Source organism: Cervus elaphus, chromosome 7 (assembly GCF_910594005.1).
Source record: "Cervus elaphus chromosome 7, mCerEla1.1, whole genome shotgun sequence".
In the NCBI taxonomy this organism is placed as follows: Eukaryota; Metazoa; Chordata; class Mammalia; order Artiodactyla; family Cervidae; genus Cervus; species Cervus elaphus.
The window spans coordinates 33100892-33114158 of record NC_057821.1 but is presented as its reverse complement, the minus strand read 5'-3'; the positions used below and the strand labels follow the sequence as shown (position 1 = coordinate 33114158).

At 40.5% G+C, this 13267-nt stretch overlaps 1 protein-coding gene and 1 non-coding gene across 7 annotated transcripts in view; both read right to left on the bottom strand.

Annotated features, from left to right (window-relative positions):
• RIPOR2 (RHO family interacting cell polarization regulator 2) overlaps nt 1–13267 on the bottom strand; it is a 206998-nt gene that overhangs the window by 54957 nt on the left and 138774 nt on the right. The gene's annotated exons all lie outside the window — the stretch shown is intronic.
• LOC122697898 lies at nt 7785–7893 on the bottom strand. The gene has a single exon (XR_006342228.1). It is a non-coding gene; the product is annotated as a U6 spliceosomal RNA (small nuclear RNA).

The window sequence follows — 13267 nt, the reverse complement described above, 5'->3', positions numbered from 1 at the left end:
TGGCAGGGTCTGGGGAGGGTGGTGTGAGGCAGATAAAAAAGATCAAGGGATCAAGAGGTTCCCCCTTCACCCCACTAGATTTCTTGCCTTGTTTGGACCAGAAATAAAAGGTCCAATACGAGGACAGTTCAGAGGGGGAACTAGCCAGTGCCCTGGAGAACTCAGAGATAACCTGATTCTTAAGAATAAATGAATGAACGATAGAGGTCAACCGTGGAGAGTTGCTTGGAGGACGGGGCAATGAAGGGCATCCATCACAGAGCAGGGCTCTGCAGCAGATTCTAACACGCAGCTCCTGACAGTGCTTCTGGTAGAAATAGCAAAAATGGAAGAAAAATGCTTTGAAAGTTCAGTCCAGGTGACAGTTCCATTTCCCCTTACATTTTTATAAACTGGTATTCTGGTTTATACTTTCTTGTGAATTTGATGAGCCTGAATTAGCAAGCTTCTCTCCCCAGGCGTGAACAATTCCTTTTAGGGACCTTCAAGGTTAGGTGAGACAGGGTGAGCTCCTTTCACCACCTTCAGGCACGAATCTTCAAATGAATGAGTTCACAGTAGATGTGTTAGAGGCATTGATTAACCATAACTGGACAAAGCAACCAGTCAGGTAGAAAGAATGTTATTATTGATCAAGTTAAGTATACTGAGACTCATGAAAGGAAATAGGAATCATTAGGTTATTTTTAGTTTTCCCAAGCATAAAAGCACTCTGCTGCATTAGGATAATACAGAGAAGTAAAAAGAAGTTAGGGCAGGGATGGGGAGTAAAGAATCATATAGTTTCTATCCACCCAAAGACAACCACCAGCAGAATTTAGGTGCATGCAATTTTCTTCAATGCAATAATTTTGAGCACAGCACATACTAAATTGTGTATGCTGCTTTTTCTACCATATTCTTCTTTTTAGAACTATGTTTTATGGTTTATAATTGGCTTTTCTCTTCAACCACTTTTAAGAAGGTACTTAGGAGCTTCCCTGTGGCTCAGACAGTAAACAATCTGCCTACAGTGCAGGAGACCTGGGTTCAATCCCTGGGTTGGGAAGATCCCCTGGAGAAGCAAATGACACCCACTTCAGTATTCTTGACTGGAGAATTCCATGGACAGAGGAGCCTGGTGGGCCATAATTCACGGGGTTGCAAAGAATTGGACGTGACTGAGTGACTAACACACAGTAGGTCGACCCACAATCCAGGTGCTCCTTTGGATGATAAAAGGGATCCATTCAGTCTGCATTACGCTGCTGCTGTTTAGTTGCTGCGTTGTGTCCAGCTCTTTGTGACTACATGGACTATGGAATATCTAGCCAAGCTCCACTGTCCACGGGATTTCCCAGGTAAGAATACTGGAGTGGGTTGTTATTTCCTTCTCCAGGAGATATTCTCCACCAAGGGGTTGAACCTGTGTCTTCTGCATTGGCAGGCAGATCTTTACCACTGAGCCATCAAGGAAGACCCAGTCTATATTATAGATGCCTTTTATTTTTTATTTTAAGATACGGTCAAAGGCAAAGTATATCCTTGCAAGAATGATTTCCCTATGGGAAACAAAGGAATAGATTAGCATTCGTACATGATGGAGTTGCAGGACATCAAGCGTTATGAAATTTAAAAAACAGCCACACAACAGCTGGACATCACTCTCTTCACCCTGGAAGAGTAAGGTTTTTATGGTCTGTTTCCCTTCTTTTTCATTTAGCTGAATTCTCCAATATACAACACAAACAGGTAATTCTGGAAGATCCCCACTATTGACAGAAAATATAAGAGACATCTGTGATTTCAGAACAAAGTAAGAATTTCTTAGTTCTCACTGAAGCACTTCTCATGGGGGGAGAATGTCAACTTAGAAATCAATAGTTGCATAGCTACAAAGCTACACCATCTCCACCTTAGACTGAGACTAATCTTCTGTGATAAGGCAACAGCCAGCAGGTCAGCTGGCTGGTTGCTGGGGTGACAGGCAGGCAAAAGCAGACAATTCTACAATTAACTTGAGCGTTGGCTTGGTGCTAGGGATGGGAACAGGCGTACGATCATGAGACAACTTTGGGCAGGTGTGTGTGCGTGGAAGTGTTCAAAAAACTGCTGTGATGATTGCCGGACAACTGTATACGTTTCCTGAAACTCACACTATATACCTAAGATGAATTAAATTTATGGTACATGAATTTTACATCAATAAAGCTGTTGGAAAATCTCTATCAGTTTCCAGAAAAAGTCATCACTCCTTCTGCCAAGGAATCAGGACTTGAAAAGGAAAAGCTCAATTAAGAAGCAGCACCTGAGAGTTGAGTATTTTCATGTTTTGATCCTTTTCCCTGCAGGCACCACATAAGACGCAGCATACTGGCCCCGCTGTGCTTTCTGACTCATTTCTTCATGCCCGGGTTGTGTTCCTCCACTGCCTGCTCCTAACAATGCCATCCTGTTTATGCTCCCCCACATATTGGTCAAGAGCAAAAGTATAATTCAGCTGTCTGAAAGAGGCATGTGGGCCAGATGTGAATAGCCTGCTATGCTAAATGATTATTTAAGATGAATCCTAAAAATAGGTGTCTGTGTATTATATGGTTGCAAGGTACCTATTACAGAACAGTTGACTAATCTTAAAAAAAAAAACAAGTGGATATATTTAAATCATTGGCTTTTTTTTTTGTAGTGTTCTGTCTTAAAATAAATCAAGGCAAGGCTAATATTTGCTTCTCAGTTGTCAGCTTCTGTTTACTAACCAAGTGATAAATACAAGCATGAGATATTACACTGATTAACTGAGACAAATGATGTGAATGGATGAAAAAACTTATAGAAAAACTTTGATGTCAACTTTGATCCCTTGGTTAAGGTGTTGGATGCCTGGAAAGTTTCTATTTTTGCCTTTGTAATTGGTAAGTGGTTGGTAAGGAGGTACTTTGAGGCTATGCAAATATCTTGTTTCTTTAACCTAGAAGTTTTAGCAACCATTGATGATTTTTTGCCCAAATCAATTATCATTATGATGGTGGCAAAATGGTATGCTTTGAACTCAGTCATTGTTTTGTACTGTAAGAGTTTTCTTGAATCCTTTTGTTTTTATTCACTGTCAGGTCTGTTGGGATGGTCTCATGGATTCTTATTTTATGCAGTGGGTTTGATCCATTACTACTGTTTGAAGCAAAAGTCAACTGTTTCCTGAAGCATTTTCTGAGCAAATCAACCAGCTCAACCAGAGGAATCTTGCCGCGTGAGCCACAAAATTCCCAGTATTTCTGGTTGCACTTCTATCTTATCTATTTATTTATTGTTTTCAAAGTTTGGTGTTTATTTAACTGATTTTTTAAATTACTTTTTATTGGTGTGTAGTTGAATTGATTTATAGTTGATTTACAATGTTGCGTTTCAGGTACGTGGCAAAGTGAATCAGTTATACATATATATGTGTATACATATATATATGTATACACATATATGTAATATATTCACTCTTTTTTAGATTCTATTCCCATGTAGGTCATTTCAAAGTACTGAGTTCAGTTTTCTGTGCTATACAGTAGGTTCTTATTGTTATCTATTTTATATATCAGTTCAGTTCAGTGGCTGAGTCATGTATGACTCTTTGCGATCCCATGGACTTCAGCACGCCAGGCCTCCCTGTCCATCACCAGCTCCCAGAGTCTACCCAAACTCATGTCCATTGAGTCAGTGATGCCATCCAGCCATCTCATTCTCTGTCGTCCCCTTCTCCCGCCTTCAATCTTTACCAGCATCAGGGTCTTTTCAAATAAGCCAGTTCTTCGCATCAGGTGGCCAAAGTATTGGAGTTTCAGCTTCAATATCAGTCCTTCCAAAGAACACTCAGGACTGATCTCCTTTAGGATGGACTGGTTGGATCTCCTTGCAGTCCAAGGGACTCTCAAGAGTCTTCTCTAACATCACAGTTCAAAAGCATCAATTCTTCAGTGCTCAGCTTTCTTCACAGTCCAACTCTCACAAGCATCCATGACCACTGGAAAAACCATAGCCTTGACTAGACGGACCTTTGTTGGCAAAGTAATGTCTCTGCTCTTTAACATGCTATCTAGGTTGGTCATAACTTTTATGTCCAGGTTCTAGGCTGGTCATACTTTTATATACAGTAGTATGTATATGTCAATTCTAATCTCCCAATTTACCCCTCCCCCTCTTTCCCCCTCAGTAATCATACGTTTTGTACATCCGTGACTCTATTTCTGACAAAACTTCCAATTATTGATGGGAATTAACATACTCAGGGACTCAGTGTTTTATAATTATTTCCCTGACTGTTTCATCTCTTTTAACAAGCTACAGACTTCTTAAGCATAGGTACCATCTGTCTGTACCAACTTCTTTGATGCTCAGGGTAGGATAGAAAAGCATTGTCTCTGGAGCCAAGTAACCCAGGTTTCACTCAAGTTCTCTCTGAGCTCCAATTTTTCTTGTCAATAAAATGAGGATAATAAGACCTAAGTCACCAAAGCTGTTGCAAGGAGAAAATGAGATAACATATGTAAAAATCTTAGTGTGGAATAATGGTTTCTTTTCTACTATCAATATCTAGAATGAGCCCCTAGAAGATACATCTGACTTTTATCCATCAAATAGAATGCACTAATTATAATACCATACATACTTTTTAGGTATTAGTTGCTTGGTTGTGTCCAACTCTTTGCAACCCCATGGACTGTTGCCCGCCAGGCTCCTCTGCCCGTGAAATTCTCCAGGCAAGAACACTGGAGTGGGTTGCCATTCCCTTCTCCAAGGGATCTTTCCCACTCAGGGATCGAACCTGGGTCTCCTACACTGCAGGGGGTTTCTTTACTGACTGAGCCACCATGGAAGCCAAAAGAAATATATAGAAATAGTAATTTGATATTACTGCTCCTCTCTTTCTTTCTCTTTTATTCCCCCATCAAACCAATGAGAGCAGAGCACTCTGAAGCTATTTTCAGCATCTTGCAGAACCATTTGAAGAGTAAAGAAGAAACGTTAATTGCATGTCTACTCACTGGAAGGAACAGTCAGTTGTAAGAACTTCTATATAATTGACACCATTTCAGCCTGAGGAAAATGAAAACCCCATCTCTTCTTCCATTCTGGTGGATTAAATAAATGCAGAGAGAAGCAGCTGGCCTCACGACAATTAGAAGAGAAATGATTCAGGACCTAAAACTCGCTTAAATGTCAAGGGAGGTTGAATGGATTTTGACTAATGTTGTCATAACTCATTTTAAAATGCAAAGTCTAAAACATTCAGAGACCCTCATTTGGTGCAAAGTAGACATCAAAACAGGACCAACTGTTTCCTGGTTCGAAGGAGAAAACATTTTGTGCTTAAATGAAGCTTGAAGCTATTAGCAATAAGAAGTCAATTTACTAATTAAAAAAAAAAAACACAGTAAAAACCGTGCAAATCAAAAGGGGAAATTTCTTGGAAACACTGTCCTCATAGACAGCTTGGCTGATCCTGCTGAGAAAAAAATCCACCCACCACAAACCCTCATTATTTGATCATCAGATTCAAAAACAACACTCCAGCATGAAGGAAATGGCCCCATGCCTGGTGTTATCAGCTCCTCTAGGCTTTTCTTGCACGTAGCCTGTTTACCCCTAGAGCTTGGCAACTCATTTCTAGCTAATGGTGGCTGTTGCTTCTTTACTTCAAAATAGCATCAAGATGGTACTAACATCTTCTGCTGTTATTTGACTTTACTAAAATTACCATTTTTTACAGGTTTTTTTTTTTTTTAATTGGCTTTACTTTTTAAAGCAGTTTTAGGATCAGAGCAAAATTGAGCAGAAGGTACAGAAATTTTCTATATACTCCCTGCCCCTATGTATGCACAGTCTTACCTACTATCAACCCCCACCAGAGTGCTACATTTGCTACAGTCAATGAACCCACACTGTCACATCATCATCATCCAAAGTCTGTAATTTTCATTAGGAGCCACTCTTGGTCTTATACATCCTATGAGTTTGGGAATATGTGTAATGACTTGTCCACCATTAGAGCGTAGGGATGCAAAATTTCCCATCTCTGAATGTGTCTATTTTGCGTGTGGATTAATTTAAGCTGATTATCTTAAGAAATGGAAGACTCAAGAAGTTTGAAATAATGATTTTTTGTACTTTATTTTTAGAGCAGTTTTACTTTTTATTTATTATTTATTTTTTGGCATGCGGAACTCCCTTGACCAGGGATTGAACCTGTACCCCACGCAGAGGAAGCTTGGAGTCCTAGTCACTGAACCACCAGAGAAATCTCTAAATCACCATTTTTTTGTAAGCTCATAGTTTTTATTATTTTCACTAGAACGGAGCTACATCTTTGGCCATCTTAAAGAGAAAAAGCCCTTTCTCTTTAGAAGAATGTCCCTAACAGTGTGCTGGGAAGCATAAGCATGCACCATGCATGGTTCCTTTGCCTGGCATGTGTGTCTAAAACGCACTCATTCATGGGCATGAGAGTCAGGTAGAATATGGAACTGAACCTTATAATTAAGCTACATGATATAGCTCATCTCAGAGAAAGGAGATGAATTATCTTAAAGCTTTTTAGATATGGCCTACACAACCAAACAAATAGATTTTTCTTATGATCAATTAATTTATTTCTGGCCATCAGAGCAATTAAGTGGAATTATTGGAGGGTTGACTGACAATTTTATGTGATGGCATGCATGCATGCATGCTTAGTTGCTAAGTAGTGTCTGACTCTGTGATCCCATGGATTGCAGCACACCAGGCTCCTCCGTCCAAGGTCTCTTGCAGACAAGAATACTGGAGTTGGTTGCCATTTCCTCCTCCAGGGGGTCTTCCCGACCCAGGGATTGAACCTGTGTCTCCTGCATTGGCAGGTTGATTCTTTACCACTTAAAGCTAAAGACCTCAACTCAATTATGGTAATGCCATAGGATCACAGCTTTCGTTTGCACTAGGAGGTGACAGTTAAGCCTTGCAAAGGTAAAGCAATGGACTTAAAGCTAAGGCAGTCTTTTCAAACTCAAGTTACATTCGTCATTTTATTCCTGTTGTTATGACAACACTTTTAAAAGCAGGACTTCAAATGCTTAGCATTCAGGCATCTTATTATAGACTTGAACATAATACACGAGGGTATGAAGCGCAGCTCATAGGGGTTTTGAAGGAGCCGAGATGCACAGTTAGAACACCTGGACACCTTCTCAGCTTTGGCCCCTGAAGCTCCTTCACATGGTTTTTTTATGTAAAAAAATACTGAGGGCTCATCCAGAGGAGGGAAGATGAAAGAATTTACGTGGGAAGGTATGCATTATTATTCAGAGTCTCTATTCTGATTCTCTTGATTACAGCCTGCGTCATATGCAGTTTTTAGAAGTCTGTAAGTGATGGTGTGTTCTGATCAACTTCAAGAGCTTATTGTGAGCTATTGGAGTGATCTGTTTATATAACTGTAACTCTATAGAAAAAGTTCTCATAACACAGACTTACTATGAAAATTAATAATCTATAATGGGAGAGGGGTATTTAGTGTGAATCTGTAACAGGAAGCAATGACCTGTTGTGTCTGCACTACAGTCCAATAAAAGCAGAGAAATGTTTGTTAAACCTTATGTTCTAATTTTTTAAATTGAAGCACAGGTGATTTACAATATTGTGTTAGTTTGAGATATACACCAAAGTGATTCAGTCATATTCTTTTTTCAGCTTGTTATCCATTATAGGTTATTACAGGATAAATGAAAATAGTTCCCTGCGTTGTACAGAAAGTCCTTATTGCTTATCTGTTTAACATGTAATAGAAAAATACAGAATGCTTCATAAAGTTGCACGTGATCCTTGCACAGGGGCCATGCTAATCTCACTCTTGTTCCAATTTTAGTATACATGCTGCTGAGGCTTTTAAAGCAACATACAAAGAAGAAGATGTTTTTACCAAGGAAATGAGCCAATTGAATGTTGGCACTTTCCGATCATTCTGTGTTGGATTGGCAAAAAAGTTGGTCCCTAAGATCTTATGGAAAAACCTGAACAAATTTTTTTGCCAACCCGATATTAATCGGGAGAATTTTATCTCTACTGTTAATTCTCCCTGCCTTGGAGTAAATTATTTCTGATAATGTGACCTTGGTCTCCCTAAACCTGTGGTGTTCTGTCTGAAGCCATGTGAATTATTACTGAACAAAGCAGAGGTGAAAAAAGGAAGATGCAAATAACATTTCAGAAGAAACCAGTGTCAGAGAGTTACTCTGTGGTTTGACTAGAATAAGGCTGTTTGTGAAAGTGCCATCACATGCCAGCAGTTTCAAAGCTGCGTGGTTTCCCAGAGGCCCGCACACATGTTCTCTGCATGGTAATTTTAGCAAATTAAACTGCTATAAAGGGGATAGTGGGTTCATTACTGGTCCTTGCTCCTGCATACCAAGAAGGTGGTCATATGAACAACATCTGCTGAGTTATTTTTGGTTGCCAAAACCAAATAATTTATAACCAGAATGCAAAGCAGTTAGGCATAGTCATGTGCAAATGCCTAGATTATCAACAAAGCAGAATTACGTTCCTTTTTATGATACATTAAGAGGGTAAAATAATTTCTTACTGTTCTTTGCTCCAACCAGAGGATATGAAGCTATAAAAACAGGAATGAAGCAAAAAGTCCATTTAATCCTTAAAGTACAGTTAGTTGCAAAGAAAGAACAAATGCTTATGGATCCCGCACTGGACCCATCAACATATGGCAGACTCCCAACAGCAAAAACAAAAGAATACATTACAGGCCTATTTGTACACATGTGAAATGCCGTATTACTTGGATTCTGAGCCCAAAGGCACCATCAGGACACTTCCCCTCACAGAGGCCCACATAACTCCAAAAAATCACAACAAGCTCCCACTCAGCTAGCAAGTTAATCTCCACTCTTAGCTGTCTGTAATCCTTTGCCCATTCATGTCCTTCGCCAATCCACCTAGAGGGGAGTCAGATCCCTTTCTCAAGAGCAGGAAAAAGAGGGCTTGGAAGACTTTCCCCAAGACAACCTGTCTCCCCCACCACACCATTCCATCACTTGACTCACCAGTTTCAACCCTATTCTGGGCCCTTCCCTCTGAATTTACTCCATCCTCTGGTCACATTGGAATTGTTCAAAGAGCTATTTTTTATTTTCTGGGACTGAAATCTCACTCTGAAATGCTTGGTCTTCTCTCGGCTCTGGGTTTTAAATTTTGTCTCTAGTGCACTAGCAAGAAAATGGTTTTCATTCATTTTCTTGGGTCCTACCCACTGTCTCCATACACACTGTCCCTCTGGCCAGTCTGGGAGAAATAAAGTGGGTTAAGATCTTCATAGGGCTTCAGCTTCCCTGCTGAGCAAATCATTTATTCATGGGAAAAAAGGAGGAGAAAGGACAAAATACTCAAGAGATGTACTGTTGGGAGTCTGCCGTATGTTGATGGGTCCAGTGTGGGATCCATAAGCATTTGTTCTTTCTTTGCAACCAAACTGTACTTTAAGGATTAAATGGACTTTTTGCTTGAGTATCTTGTCCTTTCTCCTCCTTATACATCTAGATGCAATGTGTAGACCTTGTCTTGATACTGATGACAAACCTACTGAAAAAAGTCATTTTTGAGATACTTGGGACATTTTAACATGGATTAGACTTCAGATCACACTAAGGAAATATTGCTTATTTTGCTAGATGTGAAATGGAATTAGGATCACGCAGAAATATGTCTACACTTTTGAGATGCCCACGGAAGTTTGTAGGAGTGAAATGAAATATGGTTTAGATTTGCTTTAAGATGTTTTAACAACAATAACAAGAGAGATAGATGAAGCAAATGTGGAAAATTCTTGACAATCATTGCACTGGGTGATGGGTTTTTAGGAATATGTTATTCCATTTGCTTTATTTATGTGCACATTTGAACATTTTAATGTGTCTACTGTTCCAGCACTGATACAAGAAAGCAATCCCAAGTAGTGAATGGGTGTCAGGGCCCACATCTAGCGTGAAGCAGTCAAGTATTGTATCAGAAACTACTTCTTAGCCTTTAGCCCCTTTATGGAACACTTCAGAACACAGGGAATGTAAGAATGGGGGATGTATCATGAATGCAATACATGATGATCTCTGTCCTCCTTGAATCTCAGGGCAGATAAAGAGGAAGTCAGAGAGAAGGGAAATTTATCTATTTTCTCTAGAAGGAGAAGGAGATTTGGTTTAGCCTGTTTGCTTGGTGGGTCAACCCAATCCCACTTCAAAGCAAATAAGAAGCCTATAATTTGACCACACTGGAGGTCAAATTAACTGGCTTTAATAAGTTCCAGACCCACCTAACTTTCCACTCCTCCCAGATCAACATTTGTGTAAACACAGAAACCCCAAACTGGGACCACCTCTCTTGGCCATGGAGCAGGTCAACAGGGAACAGAGCTGTGGGGTCAGGGGGGCCTCGGATTTCGCCTCTGTCCTCTGGCTGGCCGGGAGAAGCTTGTGGGAATAGCCCGAGGCTTTCACCATGGACAGGGCCACAGAGGGGTCTGAGGTGTCAGGACTTGAGGAACAAGTGCAGGCTCTGAGCAAACTGGCAGCGCTGAGCCTGGGAGCATTAGTCATCCAAAAATGAAAAGATGAAATAATCTCTGTATAGGGAAGTACAGTTCTCCAGTCAACTGACAGAGGCCTTCTCCACCACAGAGGTAGATGTAGTGGCTCAGATGGCAAAGAATTTGCCTGCAATGCAGGAGACCCAAGTTTGATCCCTGGATCAGGAAGATCCCCAGGAGAAGGGAATGGCAACCGACTCCAGTATTCATGCCTAGAGAATTCCACTGACAGAGGAGCCTGGTGGGCTACAGTCCATGGGTCACAAAGAGTCGGACATGACTGAGCGACTCACACTTTCACTTTCTCCACCATATAGGGCTTCTAAAGAATGTAGTACTGATGCCAAAGTTAAAAGAACTTAGAACAGATGACCCTTTGGGGAATAAAAATAAAGAGAACGGTGCATCTTTTGGTGGCCACAGAGCTGTCTGAATCTCTACTATCATCTAGTGAGGGGATTCACAGTAACCTTTCAAATCCGCGGATTGGTCCTTTCCAAATGCTTTGACATCTATACTCTGACAACAACCATGTAAATAAGGTAGGGCAACTGTCACACGATTCCCACTGCCTAGGTAAGGAGACTGATCTGTAGACAACTGTACGAACAACACTGTTGGCAGAACTGGATCTAGAATCAGAGTGTCTACCTATCTCTACTTTCCTTTAGCTGAGAAAGCAGAATTCCTCCTCCAGTTTTCTGTGCCTTCTTATTCTTTAAATTTGGCCATGACATGAGGCTTGCAGGATTTTAGTTCCCCAACCCTCAGCAGTGAAAGCTTGGAGTCCTAACCACCAGACCACCAGGGAATTCCCTTTTTTGCCTGTTTCTTAATATGACTTTCCATCACCTTGGAGAGAAGGGTCACCAGTATTCAGAACGCCCAGTGACCTCACAGATGTCATTAATTAGCACTGATCAGGTGCTTACAGGGTTCAAGAACAATTGACCTTTGTTTTACTGTTACTCTTATTTTTTATTTTCTTATTCCATAACCATTCCCCATGAGCTTCTTAGGTGGCTCAGTGGGTAAAGAACCCACCTGCCAATGCAGGAGATGCAGGAGACTCAGGTTCAATCCCTGGATTGGGAGGATCTCCTGGAGGAGGGCATGGCAACCCACTCCACTATTCTTGCCTGGAAAATTTCGTAGGCAGAGAAGCCCGGTGGGCTACAGTCCAGGGGGTCGTAAAGAGTCAGACACAACTGAGCGGCCAAGCACTCATGAATTCACTCACTCTACCATTTGCCACAATAAGATGCTCATTATAACACAGTATGACAATAATAACAGCAGTTTAGAGTCAACAAATACAAGTAGGCAATCCTTGCTATTCAGGAGTAACAAATTCATGACTAAATCCAGAAAGTCATGTTCACTGTTAGAAACTGAGTTACGGGGCTTATTTGAAGACATTTACCACATTAAAATAAATATTTAACCTATATTTTGGCCTCTGCACCTTCCTATGGATATAACTATCAATAACCTCTAGAAAGAGCATAATACAGTTTAAAGAGTCTCAAACCTGGCTGCATATTAGAATTACCTGGAGAGCTTTTTAATAATGTGATTGTCTGAGCCTCATCCCCAGTGGTTTTTAATTTAATTGATCTGGGTAGAGCCTTGCCAGAGATACATAAAATCTTCCCAGGGTTTCATTTTTTTTCTCCGCACACCGTATGCCATAATCTTGATCACATCTACCTCCTATTCTTTCAATGCACAAAAAATTGAGTTATTAATGTTCTTTAGTTGCTTGATTCCAACTCTGATACCAAAAAACATTTGGAAAAGGCATTGCTAGTCTTCACTAGAAACACAGGACAAAACTGCATCACTTCTCTAATGGCAAAAAAGGAATGGCTCTGGGTATCCTAGGGTTTAAAAGAAAAACTGTCCACTGTGTGAAAACTCAAAAGTAACTCCCTATCAGGACTGGAACTCATGGTCATCTAATCTTCTGTTTCCCAATTGTGATGACAAAATATAGGCCTTCCATGTCAGGGCTGTGGAGACCAAAGAGTTCAACCTGCCTGGCAGAAACACTTTATATTGTGCAGCCTTGATGAGTTGCCTGACCTCTCCAGACCATAATTACCTCATCTGTAAAAGTGGGAAAAGAAACAAACTCCCAGTTTGCTGTGAAAATTAAATACGCCAATGAATTCAAGTGCTTAGAACAGTGAAGAGCAGGCACTATTCTGATCGTTACCGTGACGAGGATGTATTACCAAGCTGTCTCCAGTTTAATGAGGTCTAGATGATGACGTCCTGTGCATCTCCCAGAGAAAACTGGGAGGCTGATTTCAGAGTTTTATAATTTACCTAGGAGCTCATTTATAAGTACTGTACATTCTCGAGTCTCTTGAAAGTGGAATTAGCTGAGCTAGGATTTAATTAGAGACTATGTAATATCTGCAGAGGTAGTGAAAAACAAGTTGATTCCCCCTAAATTAAAAAAAAAAATGCAGTTGGTATTAAATACGGCACAAGATCCTAGGATACTTTACCACCAAGCAGGCATCTGTAAGAGTTGATTTTCTACAGTATGATTTGCGAGCTTGTCAGTGGACACCCTCCAGACAACCAGCTGCTCTGAACATTTTTCTCTTCTGAAGGATGTCATTCACATTGTGTTTCTCAAACCTCATCTCAAGACTTTGCAATTGA